The sequence below is a fragment of the Phyllobates terribilis genome, unplaced genomic scaffold (assembly GCF_046119375.1).
Source record: "Phyllobates terribilis strain yellow unplaced genomic scaffold, ASM4611937v1 Scaffold_3__8_contigs__length_932513732, whole genome shotgun sequence".
Classification (NCBI taxonomy): Eukaryota; Metazoa; Chordata; class Amphibia; order Anura; family Dendrobatidae; genus Phyllobates; species Phyllobates terribilis.
Genome location: NW_027362763.1, coordinates 111,252,689 through 111,267,654, shown reverse-complemented (window position 1 = coordinate 111,267,654; position 14,966 = coordinate 111,252,689).

The following is a 14,966-nucleotide window of genomic DNA, read 5'->3' as shown; positions in this document are numbered from 1 at the left end:
TTAAATATTCAATTTATACACAGGCCAATGTGACCCGATTAGTAAAAAGGCTCATATAGTCAAAGGTTGTTAGGCCAGAGAAACAGACAATGTTAAAACATTCCTCAAAATAATATTACGGGTATAATGAGCCACCATATATATATTTACATGTGTATAACAACAGTATATATATGTGTCAACAGTATATAGACATACAATATATTGTACATGACAACAGGCTCACACTGACACAAGTAATGTGTAGCGATCAGCTGCCGTGAGAGAGTTCACAGGAGTTCATCAGCTGATGAAACCCGGTAACCTCACTTACGGCACCGCCGCTGCGTGAGAACTGTCTCACGCCGTAGCGGTGCCGTAAGTGAGATCACTGGAGCTCATCAGCTGATGAACTCCTGTGAACTCTTTCACGGCAGCTCAGCGCTATACACTGCGGGAGTGATTACACAGCGGCGTCTGCTCTGTAACAGCAGGCATAGGCTGATGGGAGTAGTACTCTCATCAGCTGATGCCTGTGACCCATGTTAAGCTTTTTACGACTGGTCACAGTCACAGCTGCGGGCTCACACGGTCATCTGACAGAGTGAGCCCGTAGTTCTAACCGATCAGAGCCCCTTTTTCCCACGCTGTCATCTGCGTGGGAAACCATGGATGTTCGGGGGCCCCATTCATATGAATGGAGTCCGTGTTCCGGGTCAGGTACTGTTCTGGTAACCGAACCAAACTTTTAATAGATATTCGGATATCCACGGGTCCGCCCATCACTAGTAAATAATCCTACCAAGTTATGACCACATAATGCCACCACATAATGCTAAAATAATGCCACCATACTGATCATTACCATCATGACTGTACTAAGACCAATATTACAATCAATACCACAATATGAGACAATAATCAATAAATATAGCCAGATCATAACAACATATCACCAACATGTACTGTAGTGATAATATACCATACTGATTAATAACAATATAAACACTGATATTATCACTGTGCAGCAACCATGTAGTGGTATAATTGTATATATCAATTCCAGTGCTCTGCATACTATATACAGTACAGACCAAAAGTTTGGACACACCTTCTCATTTAAAGATTTTTCTGTATTTTCATGACTATGAAAATTGTACATTCACACTGAAGGCATCAAAACTATGAATTAACACATGTGAAATTATATACTTAACAAAAAGGTGTGAAACAACTGAAAATATGTCTTATATTTTACGTTCTTCAAAGTAGCCACCTTTTGCTTTGATGACTGCTTTGCACACTTGTCATTCTCTTGATGAGCTTCAAGAGGTAGTCACCGGAAATGGTTTTCACTTCACAGGTGTGCCCTGTCAGGTTTAATAAGTGGGATTTCTTGCCTTATAAATGGGGTTGGGACTATCAGTTGTGTTGTGCAGAAGTCTGCTGGATACACAGATGATAGTCTTACTGAATAGACTGTTAGAATTTGTATTATGGCAAGAAAAAAGTAGCTAAGTAAAGAAAAACGAGTGGCCATCATTACTTTAAGAAATGAAGGTCTGTCAGTCCGAAAAATTGGGCAAACTTTGAAAGTGTCCCCAAGTACAGTTGTAAAAACCATCAAGCGCTACAAAGTAACTGGCTCACCAAAAGTACCACCCCAGGAAAGGAAGACCAAGAGTCAACTCTGCTTCTGAGGATAAGTTTATCCGAGTCACCAGCCTCAGAAATCGCAGGTTAACAGCAGCTCAGATTAGAGACCAGGTCAATGCCACACAGAGTTCTAGAAGCAAACACATCTCTACAACAACTGTGTTAATTCATAGCTTTGATGTCTTCAGTGTGAATGCACAATTTTCAAAGTCATGAAAATACAGAAAAATCTTTAAATGAGAAGGTGTGTCCAAACTTTTGGTCTGTACTGTATGTGCATAGTGTGCTGGTAATTGTACAAATATATGTATATTAAGTCATCTACCATCTCTCTGATCATAGTTGTTCACTTTCCCTTTTCTTTTTCATTCAGCCCACACCACCATAACCACTTCTTCCATCCATGACTTGTCTCTGCAAAATGTAATTCACGTCACCTCGTCGCGTCTGCTGTATGGAGAGTCAGGGTGTTGGAGACCGGAGCAGCACACCCGGGGAACAGGAGCGAGATGAGTATGTTTTTTCTGCATGTATATATGAGTCTATGTGGGGGCTCACACTGTATATACAAAGGCTACGTGGTGGCTCAAACTGTATTTAGGAGGCTATGTGGAGCTCACACTGTATACAGGAGGCTATGTGCGGCCTCATACTGTATATAGGAGGCTATGAGGGTGCTCACAGTATATATAGGAGGCTATGATGGGGCTCACAATGTATATAGGAGACTATGTGGGGGGCTTATGCTGTATATGGGAAAATATGTGGGGGCTTATACTGCATATAGGAGGCTATATGGGGGCTTATACTGTATTTAGGAGGCTATGTGGGGGCTCATACTGTATAAAGGGACTATGTGGGGCTCATACTGTTTATATAGGGCTGCGTGGGGGTTCATACTGTATATAGGTTACCTAGGGCTCATACTGTATATAGGGAGGCTATGTGTGGGCACATACTGTATACAGTATATGGGGTTATGTGGGGTTCATACTGTATATAGAGTGGCTAAGTGAGGGCTCATACTGTTATAGGAGGATATGTGAGGCTCAACCTCTATATAGAGAGGCTATGTGGGGGCTCACACTGTTTATAGGGGGCCATATGGGGGCTCATACTGGATATAGGAAGCTATGTGAGGGTCATACTGTTTATAGGGTCCATGTGGGGGCTCATACTGTTTATAGGAGGAATTGTTCAGGCTCATACTGTTTATAGGAGGATATGTGAGAGTTCACACTCTATATAGAGAGGCTACATGGGGGCTCATACTGTTTATAGGGGGCTATGTGGGGGCTCATCATGTAAATAGGAGGCTATATGAGGGCTCATATTGTATGTAGAAAGTCTATGTGGAGGCTCATACTGTATATAGGGGACTATATGGGGACTCACACTGTATATAGAGGGGCTATGTTGGTCTTATATTATATGTAGGGGGCTGTGTGGGGCTCATACTGTATATAGGGGCAGTTTTCAGGCTTATACGGTAAATAGGGGAATGTCAGCATACTTAAATATTAAGTGATAATTAGAGTTGAGCCACCCCCGTAAGGTTCGAGTTCGGTTCGTCGAACGCCCGTATGTTCGCCGAACTGTTCGTCGACCTGTTCATGGAACACCGTCGAACACCGTTAAAACCAATGGCAGGCAAACAAAAACACATAGAAACCACATAGAAAACACTTCAAAGGTGTCCAAAAGCTGACAAACTGCTCAGAAGACACAACTAACACATGGAAAAGTGACAAGTACATATAGTCATGCAAAAAGAAAAGAGATTGAGGAGTAAAAGGAGGGGGAGACACAGATATAGGCATGTAATGCCCTTCTAAAACCAAAAAAGTGCGAAGCTGATACGGCCAGTCCGTTCTTGCCCATGCGACCTCCGTGTCGCCGGGTTTGTGCCAGAGCTGCGGTGGACCCTGATGGCCAGCCCCCTTCTCCCAATACTGGTGCCTGTCCGCTGGTGGGTCGAGCGAGTCCCCCTGCCCCCCTGCGGTGGAGGCAGGTCTAAGCTTTTTAATTTAAATTGTCTCTCTAATTTGAATGAGTACACTTTAAATCCTTTTACAAGGATCTATTGGAGGGCAAGTCTGATGCCAGCAGCCGCGGGAATTACAGCTCCAGTAGCGTCCACTAAAGCTGCTGCAGTTAAAAAGCCTTTATAAGGATCGAGCTTGGCGGTCCACTTCAAGGCGTCCTACCGCCAGTCCCAGCCCCTGTGGCTTGGGGTGCCTCCCGATGCTCTTCACTGAGTGTCCCGGGGGCCCGAAGCATTTCCTTTGAAAAAATTAAGTGTCCAAACTACAGGTGGTGTAGCTTGCTTAACAGCCGGGATAATCCGCTGACTAGCAGACACTGCTACTAGGCACAAAGTATTTCCTGGGCTAGATGCAGTTAAAATTTTGTAATTAGATACTCTCGTTAGATGCTGAGAAAGCATTCCATAGAGTCTCCTGGCATGCCTGGCCCTCACAGGGTATCAAATACTTAGGAATTCCTATTCATAGAGACCTCTCCAGTCTATGTTATCTTAATTTTGGGCCCTTTATTGAACAACTCCATACAGACCACGGTTGGCAAGTTAGAACTGTAAGATTCACTACGTGAACCACTGGAGCTTTGTGGAAAAGCACATGTACACTGTGTTCCAAATTATTATGCAAAAAGTGTTTAGGAGTGATAAGGTAAGAATTTTTTTGTTTGTCAGTTAAACTCATTGATGGTGATGTGTGTCAGGGCTCTTTATATCACAGTAAGCAATTGCAGACACCTGTGCTAATTAGTTTGGCAGGTGTGTCCAAAGAAAGGCAAGACTACTTAAGAAGGTTGTCCCACATTATTAAGCAGCCTACATTTTCTTCCAAAATGGGAAAGAAAAAGGATGTGTCGGCTGCTGAGAAGCAACAAATTGTGGAGTGTTTAGGTCAAGGCATGACTACATTCAACATTGCCAAGACACTTCATCGTGATCATTGCACAATCAAGAAGTATGTAGCTGATTCACAGTACATACGTGTGCGTGCTGATAAGGGAAAATTGAGGACTCTTTCCTACAGGCAAATACGTCAGGTTAAAAGAGCAGCGGCAAAAAAGCCTTGTCATAGCAGCAGACAAGTTTTTGAAGCTGCTGGTGCCTCCAACGTCCCCCGAACAACAAGATGCAGGGCCCTTCAGAGGTTTGCAGCTGTGCATAAGCCATCCTGTTGACCTCCTCTATCCACTGTACACAAGCAGAAACAGCTCCAGTGGGCCAAACAATACATGAAGACTGACTTCAAAACTGTTTTATTCACTGATGAGTGCTGTGCAACGCTCGATAGTCCAGATGGATGGAGTGGAGGATGGCTGGTTGATGGACACCCCATGCAAACATGGCTACGGCGCCAACAAGGAGGAGGTGCAGTAATGTTTTGGGCTGGAATCATGGGGAGAGAGATTGTCGGCCCCTTTAGGATCCCTGAAGGGGTTAAGATGAACTCCATGATGTATGTGGAGTTTCTCAAACAGCACTTCCTGCCATGGTTCAAGAAGAAGAACCATGTAAAACACAGCAAGATCATTTTCATGCATGATAATGCACCGTCTCATGATGCAAATAACACATCTGCATCTCTGACTGATATGGGCATAAAAGGGGACAAACTTATGGTGTGACCTCCATGCTCCCCTGACCTCAAACCCATTGAGAACCTCTGGAGCATCATCAAAAGGAGTGTCTATGATGGCGGGAGGCAGTTCACATCTAACCAACAGCTCTGGGAGGGTATTCTGTTCTCATGCAAAACAATTGAAGCAGAAACCATCCAAAACCTGACAAATTCAATGGACGAGAGAGTTCAGAAGCTCCTTTCGAACAAGGGGCCTATGTGCAAATGTAACATCACCTAGAATAAAGCTTTGAGTTGAAAACTGTTTGATTTAAGTTTCTAATAACCTGCTAATGCTTATAATTTCAAAAATGACCATTTTTTTGTTCTTTATTAAAATGAAAAGGTTGATCGAAGAGTGTGGGGGATCTAAGAGTGTGGCAACCCAGTAGTCAGGATTATTTCGAATTCTGACAATCTGAGGGTCATGTTGCAGGTAGTGCAGCAAGAAGGCACCCATGTGTCTTGCGCATCTAGTAGCCCCAAAATTATTTTCCGGGCTAGATGCAGCTAAAAATTATTATTAATTTGAAAGCTGGTGGAGCTTAGTATAGATGGCCTAATAGAATCAGTACTGCAAACTGCTATAAGGCCAAAATTATTTTACAGGGAAGATAGAGATAAACATGATTAGTAATAATTTGAAATCTGGTGAAGCTTAGTATAGATGGCCTAGTAGAATCAGTACTCCACACTGCTACTATGCCCAAAATTATTTTCCAGGCAAGATACAGATAAAAATGATAATTAATTTGAAAGCTTAAAACGGTTGGTGAGGTGATTTTACCAAATCCTCAAGCTTTTACTCTCCCCAGGATGACACAGGGCTAGAAAAGTCCTTGCTGATGCATGATGTGTTCATCTTTATGAATCTGAGTCTGTCTACATTGTCAGCGGACAGCCGCGTGCGCTTATCTGTCAGCACAACACCAGCAGCGCTGAACACACGTTCAGAGAGAACAAAAATTATTATTAATTTGAAATCTGGTGGAGCTTAGTATAGATGGCCTAATAGAATCAGTACTGCAAACTGCTACAAGGCCAAAATTATTTTACAGGCAAGATACAGATAAACATGATTAGTAATAATTTGAAATCTGGTGGAGCTTAGTATAGATGGCCTAATAGAATCAGTACTGCAAACTGCTACAAGGCCAAAATTATTTTACAGGCAAGATGCAGATAAACATGATTATTAATAACACTGGTGTACAAAAAAAAAAAAATTCTGGCATGGACTTTAAGAACATTTTTAGACTAATTTGAGGGTGCTGAATTCAAATCTGATCTTATAATTTCTCTATCACATCACGTTTTTGCGCTATAGGTATATAGCCCATTTTCAATAATTCCAAGAAAAATATAAGTAGTGTATGAAAAGTGCCGTTTTATACGGTTCACTAAGGTAAATTTAGTTTTCATTTAGTCTCCCAATAAATGTGAGAATATCTTTGTTTTCTTTGAACATGCATAATTCCCATTTGTTATGATAATAAAGTAAAAAAACAGTTTTCAAACACCCTTGTTTTCTGTGCTACTGGGACAGTAGAGCTACAGCAGAGCATTGGGTGAAAACTGAATGGCCTCAGCGACAGAGTTTGGCACCTGGCGATAAGAATGTCATCCATGATTCACTAGTGGATAGGAAGAACATTGTCTTTCCTCCCTTGCACATAAAACTTGGATTGATGAAGCAGTTCGTCAAAGCTCTCAATCACAGTGGAGAATGCTTTAACTATATATGTTCAACTTTTCCAGGTCTTAGTGAAGAGAAGAAAAAGGCTGGAATATTGGATGTACCTCAAATAAGAACACTTATGAGAAACCCAAACTTTATCACATCAATGAATGAGACAGAAGAAAGAGCTCGGAATGCATTTTGTAATGTGGTGCAGAATTTTCTAGGGAATAAGAAAGCAGACAACTATGAAGAGATTGTGGAAGAGCTACTAATGAGTCTGCAAAATCTTGGATGTAGAATGAGTACCAAGATTCACTATTTAAACAGCCATTTGGACTTTTTTCCAGAGAACCTTGGGGATGTGAGCGAGGAACAAGGGGAGCGTTTTCATCAGGACATTAAAACAATGGAAGAACGGTATCAAGGCCGGTGGGACTCACATATGATGGCTGACTATTGCTGGAGCTTGATGAGAGACAACCCAGAAGCTGTACATCACAGATCAGCCAAGAAAAGAAAGTTCAAATAACTGCCATTTGCCGTTCATCTGTGTGCCATATATATGTGTTTTTATATTTTGTAGTTTAATTTTGTAAGTATATTTGATTTGCTGTACACAGACTTTGTAATTTGTTATTCCTTAATTAAAAATATACAAAATGTAGTAACGAAAATCATGAGGTTTTTATCAAAAAACATTCGATAGGATTAATTTCCATCAAAAATATCTCGAAATCCTGATGTGATAGCCAAAAACAGAGTTCGTATTAGTAATCAGCAGCCAAAATTGACTTAAAATATGTTTTAAAACCTTTTGACAGAAAAACTGCATTGACCAGTGTAATTTTAAATCAGGTGGAGCTTAGTATAGATGGCCTAATAGAATCAGTACTGCACAGTGCTACAAGGCCAAAATTATTATACAGGCAAGATACAGATAAACATGATTAGTAATTTGAAATCTGGTGGAGTTTAGTATAGATGGCCTAATAGAATCAGTACTGCACAGTGCTACAAGGCCAAAATTATTATACAGGCAAGATACAGATAAACATGATTAGTAATTTGAAAGCTTAAAACGGTTGGTGAGGTGATATTAACAAATCATCAAGCTTTTACTCTCCCCAAGATGACACAGGGGTAGAAAAGTCCTTTCGGATCCATGATTTGTACATCTTTATGAACGTGAATCTGTCTACATTATCAGTGGAGAGCCGCGTGCGCTTATCTGTCAGCACACCACCAGCAGCGCTGAACACACGTTCAGACAGAACGCTGGCTGCGGGGCATGACAAGATCTCCAAGGCATAAGTGGCGAGCTCCGGCCATTTATCCAGATTGGAAGCCCAAAAAGAGCAAGGGTCCAGTGACACAGTCATGGCTTCAATGTTTACTTGGAGATACTCCTGTACCATCGTCTCTAGGAGTTGACTATGTGTCAGACTTCTTGTCTCCTGTGGCCTTGCAAAGGATGGGCTAAAAAAGTGGTGAAATGATTCCGCAAAATTGATGTTACCAGCAGATACTGTGTTTCTGTTACATTTTGAGTGCTGAACACTCGACGGTCCCACAGTTGGCAAGTTAGAACTGTGAGATTCACTACGTGCACCACTGATGTTTTGTGGAAAAGCACATGTAAGATTCTGCAACAGTCTCTGCTGATACTCCTGCATGCGTGCATCCCTTTCTATGGCAGGAATAATTTCTGCAAATTTACTTTTGTACCGGGGATCTAACAGTGTGGCAACCCAGTAGTCAGGATTATTTCTAATTCTCACAATTCGAGGGTCATGTTGCAGGTAGTGCAGCAAGAAGGCACTCATGTGTCTTGCGCATCCAGGAGCACCAAGTCCCTGTTGTGTTGGTGGCGAGGTAACAATCATGCTTCCTTCCTCTGCCCTCTCTCCCCAACCTCGCACAACAGAAAAGTGATCAAGGTCTCCCTCATCTGATGAGTCTTCCATCAGTTCGTCCTCCACTTCTTCCTGGGCTCCTGCACATTTCTCACTAGTTTGGCTGCTACCATGCGCCCTGCTAAAACCATCTCCCCCACCCTCACATGCCTGCCGCCTTGGTGCTGCCGACCGTCTGAACTTTGCAGATGTTAGCCCTTCCGCATACAACTCCTCCTCCTCTACTTCCTCCACCTCCTCTTGTGCCACCACCTGACTCCGAATTCTGTTTAACATGTGCTCCAGCATGTAAATCACCGGAATAGTCATGCTGATAATGGCATCGTCAGCACTAAACATCTTCGTCGCCATTTCAAAACTGTGCAGAAGGATGCATAGGTCCCTGATCTGAGACCACTCCTCCAGCGTGATTTGCCCCACCTCTGGATCTCGTTGGCCCAGGCTATACGTCAGAACATATTGCACCAGGGCTTGTCGGTGCTGCCACAGTCGCTGCAACATGTGCAGAGTTGAATTCCACCGGGTAGGCACATCGCGTTTTAGCCTGTGAAGTGGCAGGCTCAACGACTTCTGTAGAGATGTAAGTCGCTGAGCTGCGGGATGCGAACGGCGGAAGTGAGCACACAGCGACCGTGCCCTCTGCAGAAGGCTATCTAGTCCGGGATAGTGGCCTAAAAATTGCTGGACACAAGGTTCAACACGTGAGCCATACAAGGCACGTGTGTGACATTACCCCGGCGAAGGGCCGCACTGAGGTTTGCAGCATTGTCGCACACGGCCTTCCCTGGTTTCAGGTCCAGTGGAGACAACCATTCATGAAACTGGTTCTCCAGAGCTGACCACAACTGTGTGACTCACATTTCCCAGACATTTCAAAGTAAAAACCGCCTGATGACGTTGAGCCCTGCTGCCAGCATAGTAAGGAGCTGTGCAGGATCCCTTCTGCGCAGTTAGAAAGCTTGTGGCATGACCAGACAGGCTTTGGGTGCAGGTGGAGGACCGAGAGGAAGTTGAGGAGGCAGAAGCAGTGGAGGAACTTCGAGATAAAGAGGATTGACACACAACTCGTGGGGACGGCAAGACTTGGACAGCAGCCCCTTGTCCTGCTGTCACCATAGTTACCCAGTACCCAGTCAGCGACATGTAACGCCCCTGTCCATGCCTACTCGTCCAAGTGTCTGTGGTGAAATGCACCCTGTCACACACAGAGTTTCTCAAAGAAGCGGTGATGTTGTGTGCGACATGCTGGTGGAGTGCAGGCACACCTTTCTTTGAGACTGGGCATCTGGTACTGGGGCACTGTGACGGGACATAAGGTCTCGAAAATCCTCTGTGTCCACCAGGCGGAAAGGCAGCACTTATGTAGCCAAGAGCTTGCAGATGGTGAAATTCAACCTCTTAGCTTTCTCATGGCTAGGAGGAAATGGTCTTTTACTTGTCCATGTGAAGCCCAGCTGTGCTTGGCATCACAGACCCAGAAGGGTGTATTGAAGGACTCCTCCACAAGAGGCCCCCATAACCATTCACACATCTGCACCTTCCACCTCAGACCACCAGAGGGAGCTCCTTAGGGAGATATATAAGGGAAGGTGGGGCCAGGCAGCCGTTAGTCTGTCAGAGTCTGGTTTAGCAGTGAGTCCAGTGCAGTCTGAGACGTGTTACCTCTGAGGACAAAAGCTTGTTCCAGCTCCTGCATTCTACCCTGCAGTGGAGCTTATCCAGATCAAGACTCGGTGTAGCTCAGTGAGGTGAGCTGTAGGTGTGACGGCGCCATAAGATCGGTGAACCGCGGCACGCTGCCGTTTGTGTGAGTAGCCTATCCAGGGCTCGAGTAGGCCGAAGGCAAAGGAGTAGAGAGTTAGTTCATAGGGGAGCAGAGGAGCTTAGCTGGCTCACCCCGAGAAGAAGAATTTACCGGACACCGGGTCCGAAGCTTGCCGGGAACTCCACGACCCAGCAAGATAAACCGGAATCCCTGGAGAACTACAGGTCCCAGGATCGCTAAAGTGCTGATACGTACCAGAGTCAGGAGACACATAGGCCCCGTAGGTCGGGAGCGTGCACTCCAAGAGAAGGCCCTACCACAAGGTCAGCCAGCGCAGGACAGAGACAAAGTTAGGCCTAGCTCCAGGCAGGTCAGAAACTTATTATGCAGAAGCCAGAACCAGGAGGCCCAAAACATGCTCATTGGGGAGGATCTGGACATACACCCTTCACCCTACAGTGCTCCGGGGAGTGCCTGAAATTCCACCAGTAAAAGGTACTGAAGTGACTATCGTGTCCGTCCCTGTTCTTGCTCTGGCCCAGAGTAGTCTCTATATCCTGCATCCCCGTTCCTATACTGCCCTGAGGCCCAGCTCTAACTGTGGAGAGCTATACCATCAAGCTGCCTTATCATCAGCCTCAGTAGACTGCGCAGCGCTGGTGATCCTCACCAGAAACCACAGATGGCGTCACAAACTCTTTCTTTTATAAACTTTACAAATATCAACCCCTTTTTAGGAGAGACCCCAGGGTACGGGCCCGGGAGCCGACCACCGCGACATACCCAAGGCCCGGGTACCGAGTTATCCCCATTCCCCTGGGTGCCACATCCACATCTGAGGGACCGAGGGCTGGCTGTTGTGCTTAGACGGGGTTGAGAAGGGTGTCCCCGGCAAACTGCCGGTCTGTGAGGAAGATGCAGGCGGACATGTTAGGTTGCCTTGATCCAAAGGTGGTGCTATCGATGTCGGAGAGCGCTCAACACCAGCTGGTGTTTCCACCTCCAAATAAAATGATGACCTGACAATCACACTGGCTGTTGCGGGTAAAGAGGTGGCCGGTCTGCGTCCCAAAACAGGTGTGACTGCTGTCCCCCCAGTCACAGAGGATGAAGAGGCTGCGGATGCACAAGATGTGGCTGATGGTGGTTGGCCCAGCCGGCTAGGCCGCATTGTAGCACAGTGAGCTTCCCACTGCAACTTATGCTTCATATCCATGTGCCGGTTCATGTATGAAGTACTCAAACTATGTATTTTTTGGCCTCTACTTAGCTTTTTCTGACAAATGTTACAGATAACACGAGCTGGGTCATTCTTATCGATCTGAAAAAATGCCCAAGCTATGCAAGGCTTAGCACCCATGCGACCTGAAGAGCCACTACGACTTGTGGTCAGAGGCAGAGTTGTGTTTGAGGATGCAGTTGTTGACGTGCTTCCAGTACTACGTCTCTGTCCAGGAAGGCGCAACCTGACCTCGTCGTCACTAGCATCCTCCTCCACCTCCTCTGCTGACCTCATCTCTTGGCTGACTGTGGGTTGACAGTAAGTGGGATCTCCAACCTCGTCATCATCACCCTGTGTGTTATCACACCAGTCGTCCTCGGAGTCAACCTCTTCCTGCCCTGACAAAAATCTCAAGTTGTCGTTCCAATCAGGTATTTGAGTCTCATCATCGCCTTCCTCATTCTCTCCACCAACAGGAGATACAGTTTGGGAACGAGGGTCTACATTATGGTTGAGGTGGAGGAGAGCCCACTTGAAGGAGCACTTGATATCCGTTGAAGCACCTGCTGTTTTTGTGCCTCATCTGGAATTTGTAGCGATTGGCGTGGCCGTAAGAAAGGGATCTTATCACATTGTCCACTAAAAGAAGTAGACATCTTAGTTTGGCTGGAAGATGGTCTTTCTTCTGCAGATGTTACTGTTGCTTTAACATCTACCCCACGGACACAACCTTTTTTTCCCTTCCCAACACACCTATTCCCCTTTCCACCATCAGCAGGCCTTTTTCCACTCATTTTGGTGGTTAACTAATTGACAACTCTGGAGTTGTTTGCACAAAAAACAATGGATGGGAACCGAGCAGAGCTGAGTGGCCAAACTGTTGTATTAGCCCAAAAGTATTGGCTGGGTTAGATGCAGTAAAACAATTTTATTACATACACAGGTGGTGGAGCTTAGTATAGATGGACTAATAGAACAAGTCCCACACACTGCTACAAGCCCAAATTTTTTTTCAGAGCTAGATGCAGCTAAAAATTATTTTTAATTTGCAACCTGGTGGAGCTTAGTATAGATGGACTAATAGAACAAGTCCCACGCACTGCTAGAAGCCCAAATTTTTTTTCAGAGCTAGATGCAGATAAAAATTATTTTTAATTTGCAACCTGGTGGTGGTTAGTATACATGGACTAATAGAACAAGTCCCACACACTGCTACAAGCCCAATTTTTTTTTCAGAGCTAGATGCAGATAAAAATTATTTTTAATTTGCAACCTGGTGCAGGTTAGTATAGATGGACTAATAGAACAAGTCCCACACACTGCTACAAGACCACATTTTTTTTCAGAGCTAGATGCAGATAAAAATTATTTTTAATTTGCAACCTGGTGGAGGTTAGTATAGATGGACTAATAGAATGATGCTATGCCCAAAAAGTTTTACTTGGCTAGGTGCAGTAAAAAAATTTGTATTCTATACACAGGTGGTATAGCTTGCAACACAGATAGGCTACTCCACTGACTAACGCACACTGCAAGAGGCCAAAAAGGATTTGCTTAGCTAGATTTAGCCAAATGCTGTGAAAAAAACTTGCACAGCACTGGCACAGACCTGCCTAGCAAAAAGTCCTAGGAAATGCTGTAACCTAGTCCAGAAAAGGACTGCAATTACAAGTAGACCCTACTCCCAACCTATCTATTTAAGAGCACAGACCTGCCTGATAAAAGTCGTAGGAAATGATGTAACCTAGTCCTCAAAAGGACTGCAATCACAACTATCCCCTACTCCCAAGCTATCTGTAGATTTGTGCGAAAATTGGCTTGAAATGAACACTCAAAGTATAGCGCACACAGCAACAGCGGTGCCGTCTAACACGCAGCTGCAGCAGTGAGAAAATGGTGGCTACGTGGAAAATGGCTGGGTCTTATAGGGCAAGGACATGTGACATACACTGCCAATGACACATGCCTTTGCTTGTGTGAAAAAAGCAGTTCGCTCCGTGTGTGCGCTGCTGATAGGCTGATAGATTGCACCTCCCCACTGTAAATGGGGGAAAGAGAAAAAAAAATGGAGATCTTCATTATTTCTGCAGAGATCCATCCCCTGCCCCTCCCCCCGCCCCGCTGTACACTCAAACTGCGTATTAACATTAATTTTCAGCATTACTGAGAAAAAATCCAGTTATGATTTTGGTGCACGAACAGTTATGGAACATAACCTCGAACAGCCGGATATTTTTCAAATTGTTCGTGTTCGCCGAACGGCTCGAACACCGCCCAAAACAGCTCGAATTTGAGATTGGCGAACAGTTCGAGTCGAACACCGCTCATCTCTAGTGATAATATTAATATATTATAATAAATGTAATTAATATGTTGATATGAATATTGAGCAGAATTCATATCTGTCTATTGGTTCGTTCTCCGCAACAGTCATGGTCTCTCATGTGATCTCTTTGGAAAATTAATTGCCCACCCTTGCCTTAGATAGTAATAATGCCCCCTGTGTGCCGATACTGAATAAAATGCCCCCATCTATGCCTGATAATAATAGTGCACATGGGGTTTCTTACAATAATAATATTGCAGCTCATGGTATGCAAGGGGCTTATATTAATATGGGGTCTACCAGTAGATACATAGGGGGAGAGGGTTAATAAGAGGCTTTAATACAGAGCCCAGACAGGCTGTACTATAACAGCAGGTGAAAGGGGGAGGTAAGAGGAGGAGCAGGCATTCTGACGCTTAGGCTTGAAGGAGAATAGAGCCTGTAATAACACAGCGGGGCAGGCGGAGGGTTGTGTTTATTAGGAGCTTAGACCCGGCTGCTGCATTCAATGACACTTTACATAAAAATGTGTTCCAGCGATGAGACCGGAGGGGGCGTCAGTGCGCATTGGGAGACACGCTGCGCTCCAGCGAGAGGTTTTCTCCCCATACAGATAGCAGAAGGTCCATGCTTGAAACGCACAGTGGGCTCCAATAGGGGGCGCTGTTTTATGGATCTCATCAAGTATTTATCACATCATAGGTCCAGATTGGTTCCCATAATGGCTAGGCAACAAGACAACAGGGAATATAGGTGTATAGATATATTATA